The sequence below is a fragment of the Heptranchias perlo genome, chromosome 34 (genome assembly GCF_035084215.1).
Source record: "Heptranchias perlo isolate sHepPer1 chromosome 34, sHepPer1.hap1, whole genome shotgun sequence".
Classification (NCBI taxonomy): domain Eukaryota; kingdom Metazoa; phylum Chordata; class Chondrichthyes; order Hexanchiformes; family Hexanchidae; genus Heptranchias; species Heptranchias perlo.
In genome coordinates this window covers 28,678,581-28,692,906 of record NC_090358.1, presented here as the reverse complement: position 1 = coordinate 28,692,906, position 14,326 = coordinate 28,678,581, and the positions used below count along the sequence as shown (strand labels likewise).

Sequence of the window (14,326 nt, the reverse complement as noted above, 5' to 3'; positions counted from 1 at the left end):
CAAGATTCTTTTCTCTCTTAACTGCTTTCAGTATTGTTCCCTCTAAATGATAAGTGTATTCTGTGTTGGTCCCACCTACATGCATGGCACTGCATTTTCTAGATTAAATGCCATTTGCCATTGTTTGGCCCATTCCCCTATCACATCTAAATCTCATTGCGGAAGTTTCTACTCCTCTACTGTCTTAACCCTTGCACAAATTTTAGTATCACCTGCAAACTTACTGACCAGGCTCCCAACACCACTGTCCAGGACATTAACAAGGACCGTGAACAGTAGTGGGCCTCTTACAGTTACAATCAGAATTAATTTCTTTGATTGTAAACACAGCATAAAGAGATGTGGGAGGTCTCAGATTGGCACTCCCAAATCATTCAGGAATCAGAATGACCCTCCCAACTGTTTCAAGTGGGAGCTCCCACTACAGATTGACTTTGTCTGAGCTCTAACATCAGACGGAACATTTGTAGCTGGGAATATTTAGCCCCCAGTCGTGTCGCAGCTGAAGCCAAGTTTCTGTCAAGGCTACACTTTCATGTCCCTCCATTCTAATTGATGCATTTAATTCCCGTACTTTGCACATTTGATTATAAACACTACAATCTCAACATACTCATTCTCCTCAGTAGTCTTTTCCTTTCTATTTATCTGTGCACAGTTCCGGTCTCCATATTACAAGAAGGATCTAGAGGCACTGGAGAAGGTGCAAAAAAAGGTTTACAAGGATGAGAGGTGAGAACCATCGGGAAAGATTGAACAGGCTGGTGGGGTTCTTTTTTCTAGAAAAGAGAAGGCTGAGGGATGACCTGATAGAGGTCTTTAAGATAATGAAAGGGTTTAATAGGGTAGACATAAAGAAAATGTTTCCAGTTGTGGGGGAGTCCAAAACTAGAGGCCATAAATATAAGATAGTTACTAATAAATCCAATAGGGAATTCAGGAGAAACTTCTTCACCGAGGGTGGTGGGAATGTGGAACTCGCTACCACAAGGAGTAGTTGAGGTGACTAGCATAGATGCATTTAAGGAGAAGCTGGATAAACACATGAGGGTGAAAGGAAAAGAAGGATATGCTGATAGGATTAGATGAAAAGGGGAGGAGGTTCATTTGGAGCATAAACACTGGCATAGACCTGTTGGGCCGAATGGCCTGTTTCTGTGCTGTGAATTCTATATAAATTCTATGAAATTTTTAAATTTCCGTTCACTATCCTTCTCTTTAAACCGCTCTCCTATCTATTTTAAGATTGGCAGGAAGTGGGGGGGTAAGTGGTGTCCCACAGGGACCTGTCATGGGACCATTGTTGTTCACCATATCCGGATATGATTTGGATTCAGGAATTAGAAGTGTTGAAATTTGAAGATGATAAATGGTACAATTCTAAAGGGGGTGCAGGAACAGAGAGACCTGGGGGTTTATGTACACAAATCATTGAAGGTGGCAGGACACGTTGAGAAGGCCGTTAAAAAGCATATAGGATCCTGGGCTTTATTAATAGAGGCACAGAGTACAAAGGCAATGAAGTTATGCTAAACCTTTATAAAACACTGGTTAGGCCTCAGCTGGAGTATTGTGTTCAATTTTTTAGGAAGGATGTCAAGGCTTGGAGAGGGTGCAGAAGAGATTTACTAGAATGGAACCAGGGATGAGGGACTTCAGTTATGTGGAGAGACTGGAGAAGCTGGGATTGTTCTCCTTAGAACAGAGAAGGTTAAGGGGAGATATGATAGAGGTGTTCAAAATCATGAATGATTTTGATAGAGTAAATAAGGAGAAACTGTTTCCAGCGGCAGAAGGGTCGGTAACCAGAGGACACAGATTTAAGGCGATCGGCAAAAGAGCCAGAGGCGACATGAGGAAAAACTGTTTACGCAGCAAGTTGTGATGATCTGGAATGCGCTGCCTGAAAGGGCGGTGGAAGCAGATTCAATAATAACTTTCAAAAAGGAATTGGATAAATACTTGAAGGGAAAAAAAAAGTACAGGGCTACGGGGAAAGAGCAGGGAGTGGGACTAATTGGCTAGCTCTTTCAAGGAGCTGGCACAGGCACGATGGGCCAAATGGCCTCCTTCTGTGCTGTACCTACTATAATATGCTAATAGTGTGGAGACTGCACCAAAATATAGGAAGACATAAACAGACTTACAGAGTGGGTGGATAATTGGCAAATGAAATTCAATATAGCAAAGTGTGAGGTGGTTCATTTTGGTGGGAAGAATAAGGAGGCCAAATACTCCTTTTAAGAAACTAAATGGGGAAGAGGAACAAAGATCCTGGAATACAGATACATAAATCACTAAAACTAGCAAAGCAAGGTGATAAGGCCATAACGAGTGCAAACAAATACTAATTTCTAGAGGAATAGGAGCATGGAGGTAATGATAAATTTACGTAGAATTTTGGTTAGGCCACACTTGGAGTACTGTGTGCAGTTCTGGTCTACATACTACAGAAAGGATATTGAAACACTGGAGAAAGTGCAGAAAAGATTTACCGTAACTGAGAGGATGCAACTATTTGGAAAGATTGAGCAGGCTGGGGCTCTTTTCTGTGGAAAATAGAAGACTAAGAGGACACCTGATAGAGATCGTTAAAATCATGATGGGGTTCGATAGGGTGGATATGGAGAAACTGTTTCCACTTGTGGGGGAGTCCAGAGTGAGGGGGCCTAAATACAGAGAGTGGTGAGAATGTGGAGCTCGCTGCCATACGGAGTGGCTGAAGCAGATAGCATTGACGCATTTATGGGGAGGCTTGATGCATACATGAGGGAGAAGGGCAGAGAGGGATATGGGGCAGGGTGGGAAAAGATAATTAGTGAGGTGCAGGAACGACCTCACAGCTTGAGAAACAGTCTCCTTACTGAGCTGTTCAAACTAATCTCTTTATTGAACTCGGCCCATAGCGACAATGAATGCCGCTATCCAAGGGCATCAGTAAGACGGAATATCCTACAGACGAATGTCAGGAAACTGGGGGCAGGAAGTTCTCCCTCCTTTTTAAATACTTTAATGAAGTATCCTCCTGCTTCTGTTTTCCCCACCCTTAGACATGCTTTGGAAGAGTAAAGTGGGCAGGGTTTGGGGGTTACGAATGTCCACCCACTTTTCTAATCAGGTTTGCCCAATCTATACCTGTAAATCGAGGCTATCACAATCAGAATATCTACCTGTTGTTTCTTATTAGTTCAAAAATTGACTGATAGTATATATCACATAAAATAACATAAATCCAACACCAGTAGCTCTTGGTCCCGAGACAGTTTCTTAAATTGATACCAGCAGTGCATGGGATGTGATTACCCCAGTTTTATCCGGTGGCGCACGAGGTGGTGAACCCCAACAGTCAATAAAACAGGCTGCCTTTCTTCATCTGGAAGTGTGCAAAGCCCTGGAGCGCTGGCTCTGGGAACAGCTTGCATCCCATATGAAGGTGAATGTGCTGCTGCGAATGAGGAGCGATAGATGGGGAAATATAACATCTCAGGTGCGAGCAACCTCAGTTACTGGGATCACTTCATAGCAGCATAGTAGGCACAGCACAGAAGGCCCATCGTGCCTGCTCTTTGACAGAGCTATCCAACTCATAGAATCATAGAACAGTTACAGCACAGGAGGAGGCCATTCGGCCCATCGTGCCGGCTCTTTGACAGAGCTATCCAACTCATAGAATCATAGAACGGTTACAGCACAGGAGGAGGCCATTCGGCCCATCAAGCCTGCACCGGTTCTCTGCAAGAGCAATCCAGCTAGTCCCACTCCCCCGGTCTTTCCCTGTAGCCCTGCGAGTTTTTCTCCTTCAGGTACCTATCTAATTCCCTTTTGAAAGCTGTAATTGACCCTGCTTCCACCACCCTATCAGGCAGTTCATTCTAGATCCTAACCACTCACAGTTATACCTCACGTTACCTTTGGTTCTTTTGCCAATCACCTTAAACCTGTGTCCTTTGGTTCACGACCCTTCTGCCAGTGGGAACAGTTTTTCTTTATTTACTTTGTCTAGACCCCTCATGATTTTGGACACTTCTATCAAATCTCCTCTCAACCTTCTCTGCTCTAAGGAGAACAATCCCAGCTTCTCCTGTCTATCCACGTAACTGAAGTCCCTCATCCCTGGAACCATTCTAGTAAATCTTGTCTGCACCCTCTCTAAGGCCTTCACATCCTTCCTAAAGTGCGGTGCCCAGAATTGGACACATTACTCCAATTGTGGCTGAACCAGTGTTTTATAAAGGTTCAACATAACATCCTCGCTTTTGTACTCTATGCCTCTGTTTATGAAGCCCAGGATCCCGTATGCTTTCTTAACCACTTTCTCAACCTGTCCTGCCACCTTCAACGACCTGAGTACATATACCCCCAGATCTCTCTGTTCCTGTGTCTCCTTTAGAGTTGCACCCTTTAGTTTACAACGGCCTCTCTTCGTTCTTCCTACCAAAATGTATCACCTCACACTTCACAGCGATAAATTTCATCTGCCGCATGTCCGCCCATTCCACCACCCTGTCCATATCCTCTTGAAGTCTATCACTATCCTCCTCACTGTTCACTACACTTCCAAGTTTTGTTCATCTGCAAAATTTTGAAATTGTGCCCTGTACACCCAAGTCTAAGTCATTAATACATATCAAGAAAAGCAGTGGTCCCAGCACTGACCCCTGGGGAACACCACTGTATATCTTACTCTAGTACGAAAACCAACCGTTCACCACTACCTTCTGTTTCCTGTCACTTAGCAATTTCATATCTACGTTGCCACTGGCCCTCTTGTTCCATGGGCTTCAATTTTATTGACAAGCTTATTATGTGGCACTTTATCAAACGCCTGGAGGGTATGACATAATAGCTATTACTGAGACATGGCTGCAGGATGGTCAGGATTGGGAACTAAATATACCGGGTTATAAGGTCTACAGGAGAGACAGGGAAAATGGAACAGGGGGAGGAGTAGCCTTAGTGATTAGAGATGAAATCAATTCAATGATAAAGGAGGATATAACGAGAGGTAAGCAGCCAACAGAGACCTTATGGGTTGAATTGAGAAATAGGAAAGGATCTAAGACTATAGTGGGAGTTGTGTATAGGAGCCCTGGCAGCAGCTCTGAAGTGCTAGATTGTATAAATGCAGAGATTAGACAAGCATGTAAGAAAGGCATAGTGGTCTTAATGGGGGACTTTAACCTTCACCTTGATTGGGGAAAGCAGAATAGCAACTGTCAGAAAGGTAGTGAATTTCTTGAGTGTGTCCGAGATAGTTTTCTACAGCAGTATGTCCTAGAGGCAACAAGGGGGCAAGCCATACAAGATTTAGTAATGAGTAATGAACCAGATTTAGTTAACAGCTTAACTGTGCGTGAACATCTATCCAATAGCGATCATAACATGATCGAGTTCACTGTAGTGTTTGAAAGGGAAAAAAGTGAATCAGCTGCTAAGATTCTAGACTTGGGCAAGGCTGACTTCAATGGGATGAGACAGAGACTGTCCACAGTAAACTGGGCAAATCTGTTAATGGGTAAAACGACTGATGATCAGTGGGAAATGTTTAAAGAAACATTTAACGTGATACAGAATCAGTTTATGCCCCTGAGGGGCAAGAACTCTACTTGCCAAAAAAAACAGCCATGGACAACTAAAGAGGTAAGGGACAGTATAAGACATAAGGAAAGGGCATACAAAAAGGCAAAAAATGGCACAGATCCTGGCGAATGGGTAAGATACAAAGATCAACAAAGGGTCACAAAACAGATAGTAAGAGCTACAAAAAGAGAGTTTGAAAAGAAACTTGCAAGGGATATCAAAACCAATACGAAGAACTTTTATAGTTATATTAGGAAAAAGAGGGTGGTCAGGAGCAGTGTTGGCCCCTTAAAAACTGAGAGTGGGGATATTGTCATTGACAATGGGGAAATGGCGGACATGTTGAACAATTACTTTGCGTCAGTATTTACAGTAGAAAAAGAGGATAGCATGCCGGAAATCCCAAGAAAACTAATATTGAATCGGGGACAGGGACTCGATAAAATTAACATAAGTAAAGCAACAGTAATGAAGAAAATAACAGCACTAAAGAGTGACAAATCCCCAGGACCAAATGGTTTCCATCCCAGGGTTTTAAAGGAAGTAGGTGAGCACATTGCAGATGCCCTAACTATAATCTTTCAAAGTTCTCTAGATTCAGGAACTGTCCCTCTGGATTGGAAAATTGCACATGTCACTCCACTTTTTAAGAAAGGAGAGAGAGGGAAACCAGGGAATTATAGACCAGATGGCCTAACATCTGTTGTGGGGAAATTGCTGGAGTCTATAATTAAGGATAGGGTGACTGAACACCTCGAGAATTTTCAGTTAATCAGAGAGAGCCCGCATGGATTTGTGAAAGGTAGGTCGTGCCTGACAAACCTGATTGAATTTTTTGAAGAGGTGACTAAAGTAGTGGACAGGGGAATGTCAATGGATGTTACTTATATGGACTTCCAGAAGGCATTTGATAAGGTCCCACATAAGAGACTGTTCGCTAAGATAGAAGCCCATGGAATCGAGGGAAAAGTACGGACTTGGTTAGGAAATTGGCTGAGCGAAAGGCGACAGAGAGTAGGGATAATGGGTAGGTACTCACATTGGCAGGATGTGACTAGTGGAGTCCCGCAGGGATCTGTCTTGGGGCCTCAATTATTCACAATATTTATTAACGACTTAGATGAAGGCATAGAAAGTCTCATATCAAAGTTTGCCGATGACACAAAGATTGGTGGCATTGTAAGCAGTGTAGATGAAAACATAAAATTACAAAGGGATATTGATAGATTAGGTGAATGGGCAAAACTGTGGCAAATGGAATTCAATGTCGACAAATGTGAGGTCATCCACTTTGGATCAAAAAAGGATAGAACAGAGTACTTTCTAAATGGTGAAAAGTTAAAAAAAGTGGATGTCCAAAGGGACTTAGGGGTTCAGGTACATAGATCATTGAAGTGTCATGAACAGGTGCAGAAAATAATCAATAAGTCTAATGGAATGCTGGCCTTTATATCTAGAGGACTGGAGTACAAGGGGGCAGAAGTTATGCTGCAGCTATACAAAACCCTGGTTAGACCGCACCTGGAGTACTGTGAGCAGTTCTGGGCACCGCACCTTCGGAAGGACATATTGACCTTGGAGGGAGTGCAGTGTAGGTTTACTAGAATGATACCCGGACTTCAAGGATTAAGTTACGAGGAGAGATTACACAAATTGGGGTTGTATTCTCTGGAGTTTTGAAGGTTAAGGGGTGATCTGATCGAAGTTTATAAGATATTAAGGGGAACGGATAGGGTGGAGAGAGAGAAACTATTTCCACTGGTTGGGGATTCTAGGAGTAGGGGGCACAGTCTAAAAATTAGAGCCAGACCTTTCAGGAGTGAGATTAGAAAACATTTCTCCACACAAAGGGTGGTAGAAGTTTGGAACTCTCTTCCGCAAACGGCAGTTGATACTAGCTCAATTGCTAAATTTAAATGTGAGATGGATAGCTTTTTGGCAACCAAAGGTATTAAGGGATATGTGCCAAATTCAGTTATATGGAGCTGGATCACAGATCAGCCATGATCTTATCAAATGGTGGAGCAGGCACGAGGGGCTGAATGGCCTACTCCTGTTCCTATGTTCCTATGCCTTTTGAAAGTCCATATACACACATAAACCATATTGCCCTCATCAATGCTCTCTGTTACCTCATCAAAAAACTCAATCAAATTAGTCAAACACGATTTGACTTTAACAAATCCATGCTGGCTTTCCTTTATTAATCCACACTTGTCCAAGTAATTTTTTCTCGGATTATTGTATCTAAAAGTTTCCCCACCATGGAGGTTAAACTGACTGGCCTGTGGTTGCCAGGTTTATCTTCACGCCCTTTTTTGAACAAGGGTGTAACATTTGCAATTCTCCAGTCCTCTGGCACCACCCCCTTATCAAAGGAGGATTGGAAGATTGTGGCCAGTACCTCCACGATTTCCACCCTTACTTCCCTCAGCAACCTCGGAAGCATCCCATCCAGACATGGTAACTTATCTACTTTAATTACAGCCAGCCTTTCTAGTACCTCCTTTATCAATTTTAAGCCCATCCAGTATCTCAACTATCTCCTCTTTTACTGTGGCTTTGACCGTTTCTTCTTCCTTGGTAAAGCCAGATGCAAAGTACTCATTTAGTACCTCAACCACGCCCTCTGCCTCCATGTGTAGAGCTCCTTTTTGGTCCCTAATCGGCCCCACCCCTCCTATTACTACCCGTTTACTATTTATATGACTATAGAAGACTTTTGGATTCCCCTTAATGTTAGCTGCCAGTCTATTCTCATACTCTCTCTTTGCCCCTCTTATTTCCTTTTTTACTTCCCCTCTGAATTTTCTATATTCAGTCTGGTTCTCACTTGTATTAACAACCTGACATCTGTCATACGCCCCCTTTTTCTGCTTCATCTTACTCACTATCTCTTTCGTCATCCAGGGAGCTCTGGCTTTAGTTGCCCTACCTTTCCACCTTGTGGGAATGTATCTAGACTGTACCTGAACCATCTCTTTAAGGGCCGCCCACTGTTCAATTACAGTTTTGCCTGCCAATCTTTGAGTCCAATTTACCCGCGCCAGATTTGTTCTCATCCCATTGAAATTGGCCCTCTTCCAATTAAGTATTTTTACTCTAGATTGCTCCTTATCCTTTTCCATAGCTAATCTTATGACACTATGATCACTGACCCCTAAAAGTTCCCCCACTGACACTTGCTCCACTTGGCCCCCCTCATTCCCCAGAACCAGATCCAGCAATGCCTCCTTCCTCGTTGGGCCAGAAACATACTGATCAAGAACGTTCTCCTGAACACACTTCAGAAATTCTTCCCCTTCTTTGCCCATTAGTTACATTCCCCTGCTCTTTGCCCATAGTCCTGTAAATTTTTTCCCTTCAAGTATTTATCCAATTCCCTTTTGAAAGTTATTATTGAATCTGCTCCCACCGCCCTTTCAGGCAGCGCATTCCAGATCATAACAACTCGCTGCATAAAAAAAATATGTTTCCTCATGTCGCCTCTGGCTCTTTTGCTGATCACCTTAAATCTGTGTCCTCTGGTTACCGACCCTCCTGCCACTGGAAACAGTTTCTCCTTATTTACTCTACCAAAACCCTTATGATTTTGAACAACTCGATCAAATCTCCCATTAACCTTCTCTGTTCCAAGGAGACACTGCGGTGATCTTTCCCATGCTTTGTTTGCCTTGTGTCATCAGCTCAGGAGCGCTTAATCCAAAACACATAGAAGGTCACCAGTTTGTTTTGAATAATGTTTCTTGGTGTTTGCTCACAGCACCTGGTTTCTATGTTCATTGGGCTTCATTCAATAAGTATTTCCTCCATTGAGTCTGTTCCTTTGTTTGCTCACTACGATATCGGTACTAAGCGGTAGAAGTTCATTGCTCACAACAGGGTCACTTTGATTAATACTGTCAACTGGTTGGTCAAATTGGTGATTCATGAGGATGATAACACCGGGGGGAAGTAATTCCTCTCGCTGTTAGATTTATCACCTGCACAAACTGGGACTAATAAGGTGATGTATCTGGTGCAGACAGCCCATAATATCAGGCCATGAGGCCCGAGGCCTGTATTGCGCCTATTGAAAATAGCACCCCATAATGCACTGGGGCAGTGGCTGTCATACTGAGATCCTTCAAAAAAAAATGAGATGAAAACCACTCTCGACACTTGAACAGACTACAGTCATTTGACAATGAGTGAAGCTATCAAATATAAATAAAGCTGGAGAGTAGATCCTGAAATCAACCATGTTGGTTCCTCTTATTAAAGGGTCATTACTGTATTTTGACTCATCGATTTATCTGCTTTGCTGCTGTTGGTTTTGTTTTCACTCCTATAGCTATACACACCTTCAAAGCTGCATCCCTTCTCCCACCTGCCAAGGGAACCAGGAATTGTACAGAGCACATACAACACCTGCTAGACATCCCTTTCTATCTGCAGGTTCTCGAGGAGGAAGTGAATGGCGGCAATGAGGTTGTTGAAGGCTTGTGTTAGGGCACTTAATCTGATTCCCTGACGGGGTGGATCCAAAGAGGGCACACAGGTGTAACACGGACCCCAAGGAGCATAAGGAGAAATTTTCCATTTTGGCACTCCCCACATGTGCTGCGAGCAAGTATCAGGAAATTCCACTCTCAGCTGTGCTTTTCCAGCTGTTAATTTAACTCACCAAAGCGGAAAATCTCCCCCGTGCCGTCTCAGTCGGAGTGCTCATGATTCAAGCTTAGGTCCTTGGGCAGTGGGTCTCCACAGCAGAGGGCCTTGGAGCGGCCGTGTTCTCCATAGTGGCCTGCAGCTCAGTCAGACGGTCACGCAGCACTGCCCAGATGGGGGGACGGATTCCTTCCTAGACACCCCCAAACTGTACGGGCTCGACTGTTTTGCTCACTGTCAAATGTATCCATGAACTGCTGAGCTACCAAACTGTATTTGTAGGCCAGCCCTGTGAACTCAGAGTGCCTGGGCTCGGCTGCTGAAGCAGTCGTAGATCTGGGCCTTCTGACAGCCGATTGCGACTCCACCATTTCCAGCAACACTTCCTACTCCTCACTCTTCCCTCTCCTCACTCTTCCCTCTCCTCACTCTTCCTGTGACAAAGTGTCAGCCTGCATGTTACATTCAAGTCCCTGGAGTGGGACTTGAACCCACAACCTTCTGACTCAGAAGCGAGAGTAAATCTATCCTGGTGGTCCTCAGACAGTCAGAGGGAACTGTCCAGGTATGAAAAAAGATAAATCCACTGCGTAACCCCTTCTCCAGCTCCTGTAATCAGTGCTAAAGGTTTCTTTAGTCTTCAGGCTCCAAACAGAATCATGTTCGCCAGTCCCAGCTGTTACTGGCAGTAGACCAGCCTGATTTAAATCTCTCCGTTAAGCAGACACACCGACAGCGGAACCTCTGGGGTTTCCGTATCGCAACACCACAGGCCCTCGTTTACCCATATATTCGAACCACCTGCGTGGAGAATTGGTGGGCGGATCGTGGGGAGGTCTCAGATTGTAAATTGGGTCTCTGCCAATAAGGGACAGAAACCCAGCGGAAAGGGGTCCCACCCAGAATGCACCTCATCAAACACAAGCGCTCTGAAATTCCCAAATCTCGGAGTCATTTTGGGACTGTATTGTATTATAATTATATCAGAGCCTTGTCCTATCTGGGTACTTCAACATTTCAATGAGAAGATTTAATATGTAGCAGACAGACCAGTCTCTGCCGTAAATACAGGAGAGCAGCAGAGCAGTGACTGGCAATGTAAAGACAGAACTTGCATTTATATAAAGCCTTTCACACCCTCAGGATGTCCCAAAGTGTTTTACAGCCAATGAAGTACTTTTGAAGTGTAGTCACTGTTGTAATGTAGGAAATATGGCAGCCAAGTTGCGCACAGCAAGATCCCACAAACAGCAATGTGATAATGGCCAGATAATCTGTTTTAGTGATGTTACTTGAAGAATAAATATTGGCCAGGACACCGGGGAGAGCTCCCCTGCTCTTCTTCAAAATAGTACCATGGAATCTTTTACGTCCATTCAAGAGGGCAGATGGAGCCTCGGTTTAACATCTCACTGAAAGACAGAATGTTTACTTTCTGTGCTGCAATAGCAGCTGGTAACATCCATGATGTTGGAACGTTCTAGAACCATTGCAACCAATGGATTTAAAACAACTGCGTAGTTTTTGTTGCACCGCTGTTAAACCATTTTAGTGCTGATATTAATGTGCTACGAGCCAAAATTTGGAATTGGGCCCCATAATGTCTGACAAATTTGCTTGAGTTCTTCGAGGATATAACGTATAGGGTGGATAAAGGGGAACCAGTGGACGTAGTGTATTTAGACTTCCAGAAGGCATTCGACAAGGTGCCACATAAAAGATTATTACTTAAGATAAAAAATCACGGGATTGGGGGTAATATTCTGGCATGGGTGGAGGATTGGTTATCAAACAGGAAACAGAGAGTTGGGATAAATGGTTCATTTTCGGACTGGCAACCAGTAACCAGTGGTGTTCCACAGGGGTCGGTGCTGGGTCCCCAACTCTTTACAATCTATATTAACGATTTGGAGGAGGGGACCGAGTGCAACATATCAAAATTTGCAGATGATACAAAGATGGGAGGGAAAGTAGAGAGTGAGGAGGACATAAAAAACCTGCAAGGGGATATAGACAGGCTGGGTGAGTGGGCGGAGATTTGGCAGATGCAATATAATATTGGAAAATGTGAGGTTATGCACTTTGGCAGGAAAAATCAGAGAGCAAGTTATTTTCTTAATGGCGAGAGACTGGAAAGTACTGCACTACAAAGGGATCTGGGGGTCCTAGTGCAAGAAAATCAAAAAGTTGGTATGCAGGTGCAGCAGGTGATCAAGAAAGCCAACGGAATGTTGGCTTTTATTGCTAGGGGGATAGAATATAAAAACAAGGAGGTATTGCTGCAGTTATATAAGGTATTGGTGAGACCGCACCTGGAATACTGCATACAGTTTTGGTCTCCATACTTAAGAAAAGACATACTTGCTCTCGAGGCAGTACAAAGAAGGTTCACTCGGTTAATCCCGGGGATGAGGGGGCGGACATATGAGGAGAGGTTGAGTAGATTGGGACTCTACTCATTGGAGTTCAGAAGAATGAGAGGCGATCTTATTGAAACATATAAGATTGTGAAGGGTCTTGATCGGGTGGATGCAGTAAGGATGTTCCCAAAGATGGGTGAAACTAGAACTAGGGGGCATAATCTTAGAATAAGGGGCTGCTCTTTCAAAACTGAGATGAGGAGAAACTTCTTCACTCAGAGGGTGGTAGGTCTGTGGAATTTGCTGCCCCAGGAAGCTGTGGAAGCTACATCATTAGATAAATTTAAAACAGAAATAGACAGTTTCCTAGAAGTAAAGGGAATTAGGGGTTATGGGGAGCGGGCAGGAAATTGGACATGAAGCTGAGTTCGGATCGGTCAATGCCCTGTGGGTGGCGGAGAGGGCCCAGGGGCTATGTGGCCGGGTCCTGCTCCGACTTCTTGTGTTCTTTAGATTTGTGGTTGGGATCAGATCAGCCATGATCTTATTGAATGGCGGAGCAGGCTCGAGGGGCCGATTGGCCTACTCCTGCTCCAATTTCTTATGTTCTTATGTTCTTATGTTCTTATAATATCAAACCCTCTGGTGTCGGACACCAGACTCATCCTTTTAAACACAGGGGGGTACATTTTCCTCTTCAACAGAGGTGAGTGGACAACTTGTAGGGCACAACACTACAGGTGATGCTGCACCTGAGGCCCAAATTACAATGCACCAGGAAAGAGACAGAAACTTCTATTATCAGGAATTGTATCAGAGGATGTAAAATACGCAACTTTTTCAAGATTAAATGTGGGGGATTTAATATGATTTATATAGTCACATAGGACCAGAAAAAACATTGCTTTCCAGCAGGTCAGTCCCAAACTCTGTCAAACATCACACTCCACATTCTTTCACATCCCTCAATCACCTCCATCCTGCTCCCTCTTGAACTTATTGACTAATCCAACTCCCCAGGCAGTGAATTCCACATTTTCATCATCCTCAGTGTAAAGCAATTAAATCTAAATTTCTCTGCTCACATTTCCTCTTCCTTACTTGAACCCATCTAGATTTTGTGATTAAATCAAATGTTACACTAGGGCTCACTTTATCATAGAATCATAGAAAGTTACGGCACAGAAGGAGGCCATTCGGCCCATTGTGTCTGTGCCAGCCGAAAAAGAGCGATCCATCTTAATCCTACTTTCCAGCACTTGGTCCGTAGCCCTGTAGGTTACGGCACTTCAGGTGCACATCCAAGTACTTTTTAAATGAGTTGAGGGTTTCTGCCTCTCCCACCCTTTCAGGCAGTGAGTTCCAGACCCCCACCACCCTCTGGGTGAAAACATTTCTCCTCAGCTCCCCTCTAATCCTTCTACCAATTACTTTGAATCTATGACCCCTGGTCACTGACCCCTCTGCTAAGGGAAATAGGTCCTCCCTATCCACTCTATCTCGGCCCGTCATAATTTTATATACCGCAATTAAATCTCCCCTCAGCCTCCTTTGTTCCAATGAAAACAACCCCAGCCGATACAATCTATTCTCATAGCTGAAATTCTCCAGCCCAGGCAACATCCTCGTAAACCTCCTCTGTACCCTCTCTAGTGCAATCTCATCTTTCCTGTAATGTGGTGACCAGAACTGTACGCAATACTCAAGCTGTGGCCTAACCAATGTTTTATACAGTT

General features: G+C 43.9%; 1 protein-coding gene across 5 annotated transcripts in view; it reads left to right on the top strand.

The window, feature by feature from the left end:
- Positions 1 to 14,326, top strand: part of cers3a (ceramide synthase 3a) — a 126,666-nt gene that overhangs the window by 39,389 nt on the left and 72,951 nt on the right. The gene's annotated exons all lie outside the window — the stretch shown is intronic.